The 4,431-nt window shown below is 36.6% G+C and overlaps 1 protein-coding gene across 2 annotated transcripts in view; it reads left to right on the top strand.

Moving 5' to 3' along the window:
- Nucleotides 1-3,459: 3,459 nt before the first annotated feature.
- kidins220b (kinase D-interacting substrate 220b) overlaps nt 3,460-4,431 on the top strand; it is an 18,621-nt gene continuing 17,649 nt past the window's right edge. For both annotated transcript variants that reach the window (XM_037685988.1, XM_037685989.1), the window contains exon 1: nt 3,460-3,607. The gene's annotated coding sequence lies outside the window, so the exon portion shown is untranslated. The remainder of the gene's footprint in view (nt 3,608-4,431) is intronic.

Raw genomic sequence — 4,431 nt, forward strand, 5'->3', positions numbered from 1 at the left:
TATATATATATATATATATATATATATATATATATATATATATATATGAAAACAGCGCCTTTTATATCTGATGGAATGGCCGATATCCGATATTTAACTTTATCGCTAATAACCGATACCGTGCTGATAATATTGTGCATCCCTAGTTTTTATTTTTGCTTTTATATAATTTGAAGTTCAGTTTAGCTAAAAGTTTGTAGTGACATCACAGATTCAAAATGGATATTGGTTTGACTACCGTATATAAAACTAGCAGCTCAGTGAGGATGCTAACAAATTCAGACATGTTTGGCTAACGGTTGATAAAGTTTAGCGAATAGCTCAGGACGGATGCTAACTAGTACATCTAACGGATTACTTGCACACACATCCGGTGCCAGACTGGAAACAGCAGAGGTCAAAGGTCACTCTGAGACAACTAAGTGCTTCTTTCATGTTGTGTTCTTAGTGTTAAGAATAATCAGCATTTATTTGTAGTGTGCTGGTACGGTTGTTGGCCATGTTTGCAAAGTCAGCATCATAACGCACATCATTGCATTACATAGTACACTCTTATCTCATAGCTGTGCTTTGATCACTTGAATATCTTCGCCACACAGTGTGGTCAAAAATGTGTGTGAAATTAATAAAAAAATTATAAATACACTTTGATTTACTGATTTTCCCAACGTGTTCATTCACAATAGCAGCCGAGCTGAACATGTCCCAGATTGACCTCTGACCTTTCTACCTTCGGTCTCGTCATGCACGTCATCCTTGTGCGAGTGAAGTATTCGGACTAGCTAGTTAAAAGTTATCCAGATGGACATTTCAAACCTGCCGCTGACACCTCTACGAGCTGTAAATCTTATTTTTACACAAACTGTTTATTTCAAACTCCTGGTTTTGAGCCTGAGTCCCGGCTCTCTGAGCCCAGTGTTGTACTTCCCATCAGTAACTGCCTGTGTTTTTTTAGACTTTTGTTCTCAGAAAAGCATATTTCTAAATATAGGTGTATGTTTTACTATTCCCACATTTGTATTTCTGGTGTTTAGTTTCTTTCATGACTCCTGGTTTAAGATGTGAGGATGATAATTATATGTGACTCAACGCTGTGCAGCCATCCACGTGTCTGTAGGTTTGATAAATGTTTGTTTGGACTACATGTTTAGTTTTGTTTGTTTGTTTTTGTAAATGTTGTGAATAAATGTTGGATTTTTTAACACTTTACACCAAAGTGTAAAATATTCAGTTATTGTTGTTATTATCACACAACATAAGATCATTCCATGAGTCTAGACGTCCACTCCCACTTTATTAAACAAGTGTAGAGATCCAAAGTTTTGTACACAGCAAACAAAATTAAAACAAAATTTTATAACGATAAGTTTAGAGAAGTTCACAATGTAAAGCGTCCACTGTTATAGTATTCAACGCAAAAAAAGATGGGTTTTAAGATGAGATTTAAAAGACAGAGTGTCTCATTTTAAGAGACACATAAATCCGACATCATCTGCATAACAATGAAATAAAACTGTTTTCTTAGTAAGTAACCAAACAAAAAAAAAGAAGAGGGCTTAAAACTGAGCCTTGTGGGACGCCACAAAACAGGAACTGAGGAACAGTATCTAAAGCACCCATCCACTTTACTCGCTTCTTCCTTTTTCGGGTCCCGGGGGTCACTGGTGCCATTGGAGCCCATGTCCAGCCATCATTATGTGAGTGGCGGGGTGCATGCTGGACAGGTCTCCAGTCCATCAGAGGGACACATAGAGACAAACAACCATTCAGTCTCACCTAGAAACAATTACCAGTCAGTCTAACATGCATGTTTTTAATCTGCGGGAGGAAACCTACGCAGCACGGAGAGAACATGCAAACTCCACACAGAAAGGCTCCAGACCGGGACTTGAACCAGGGTAACCTGCTTGCTGAGAGGCAGCAGCTCTACCAACTGATCCACCGTGCTGCGTCTAAAGCAGCCGTAAGATCTAAAAGCACAAGGATTACACAGTCACTGGAACCAGCAGCTAAAAGAACACAACTTTTAGAAGCAGGCTCAGATCTGTGGAGAGATTTACACGTATAGTTCTTCAAGTTATTCAAATGAAAACATTAAATAAAAAACACCCTGACATCAGCGCGCATCACGTTGTTAAGAGACGGAAATATGGCAAGGTGTTGAAGGGACATCATTTTTATAGGAATATCAAGGATGTTGCTTGATCCAGTATTAATCTGTGCATTCATAAAAACAAAGCATGTGTTTGGAGTTTTATTACTGCAGAATATCCACCCTGAATGAGGTGATAAATGATCATCAGGGTGGACTAGAGATAAGGCCTCACTCAGATCTGCACTTTCACCTCCATGAGCAGGTCATCTCAACTTTATAATTTCCAAGAGCTACTCACTTACATATCTTTAATTACCTGCTGAGACATGAGTTTATATCTGCACACCAAACATTAGAATAACTATTTCCAATAAAGAACAATTAGTTTTCTTCAGTTTGTGGATTAGATTTGGCTGAGTTACTTTTAAATGACTATATATTTTATGCTTAGTATTAAACTATAATTCAAAAGATATAGTAAAATTATTAGGTTGAGTTTAAATTAAACTAGCATTTTAGCTGAACAAATTTCAATTATTTGAAGCAGTGGCACATATTTTGGGCAAATAGAAAATATTTTTTAAATATTTATTTTGTCCAAATATGTACTTATTCATGCCTTTTTAACACTTACATGCAAATTAAATTGACGAATGTGTTTCAGCCAATCTTTATTCCCATCAGAATTAAAGTCTGCTCCATGTAAAAATAAAAAAAGACATTTAAAATACAGCATTTTTGCACAAATTTTGTCTTCAATCATATTTTGGTTTAACATTTATTTAAAAATTTAAGTTTAAAATTGAAAGACAGTAGTCTGTACTATTAATCATTTATAAATAAAATTATTTTATATTTTAACCTCAATACGTGGGCGTTCAATAAAATAACAAGGTCTGCTAAATCTGCACAAACCAATGCAGACATGTTCCTGTTTTTAGTTTTCTACACCGCCTTATAATCTAGCTGTTTTATTTATTTATTTATTTTTTTTGTTGCTACTTTCCCTTTTGATTGTCCTTTTGGTTGCTATTTTATTTTAACTTGTTTTTAAATAAATAAATTTATACGCATATTTCATGATTGTCCATTGTTGTCGTCGTTGTCATCAATCTTTGTTTAAAAATAATAATAAAAATCAGTTCTCTTGTAAATGAGTCCCCGAGGCTCAATGGGATTAACTTGTAAAAATAAAGGTTGAATGAAAAAAAATCTGGGCTCGTTTTATTTTTCACAGGAAGTAATCTTTGCAAACGCTTTTATTTTGAAGGTAATAACGGAAATGGTGTCCTCGGATTGGCTAACTTGATGCGGGGCGGGCTGTGATTGGCTGCTCGGCTGTCGTCTTCTCGCTTGTTATTCTGATCAAGATGGCTGCTGTTGTCGGGATGGAGAGTAGCCGAAGCCTTTGATCCGAACACAGGCCAGTTCCAACCCGACACGCTGCGGACACCTAAACCCGCCCGGACCCGAACCCGGACACCTTCAACTGGAATTAAGTATTTTCTTCAGGTAAGCGCGGCTCTTTCCGCTCGTGTCACCGCCAGCATCCTTTCTGTCCTTCGATTAATTATTTATGATCGATCGACACTTGTCGGATCTGTCGGAATGAGTCGGATTCTCTTTGATGTTTCCGTGTTTACACATTTAGAGACGCTGAAAATGGAAACGGGATTATTACTAATAATTTGCTTTAAACCCTGCCCTGCCGGATTAAAGCGTGAGTGTGTCTGAAAACATGAAGGTTATTCCGGTTCTGCCGTCAGAACGGTTATAAGGAAGGGGCGGGGCTTATTTAGCGCTAAAGAGGCCAATATCAATTTTATTAATATTTTATTATTAATATTAGTATTTTATTATTATTATTAATAACAGAGTTGACTGATGTGTGATCAAACAGCACGGAGACCAAAAACATCCAGCTCAGGACACTTGATGTTTAGATTTTCTTTAGTTTTGTCTTTGAGTAAAATTATATTTGTTTTATTTTATAAACTAAATTAAACTTTTAAATCCAGATTTCAATAGAAATATTGTCCGAGTCATTTTAGTCAGAACATAATGGTCCAAAACAAAAGGTCCGTTCATCGTTTTTAGACATCACAATGCTAATGTTTCATTCAGGACAGGATTATAAATCAATATTTAATCAATAAAGATGATTTTTAATCCCAGTTCTGGTGCATTTTGGCGAGCTCTCCGCCATCTTTGCTGCTAATGATGTTCTGTCCAAAAACTCAGTCATGTTGTCCATCCTCCTCTTCATCACCTCCCAGAGGTTTTCAGCTGGGTTCTGGTCTGGAGGTTAGACCCATCATGACAGGATCTGGTTCTGG

The sequence above is a fragment of the Nematolebias whitei genome, chromosome 12 (genome assembly GCF_014905685.2).
Source record: "Nematolebias whitei isolate Nwh7 chromosome 12, NemWhi1, whole genome shotgun sequence".
Classification (NCBI taxonomy): Eukaryota; Metazoa; Chordata; class Actinopteri; order Cyprinodontiformes; family Rivulidae; genus Nematolebias; species Nematolebias whitei.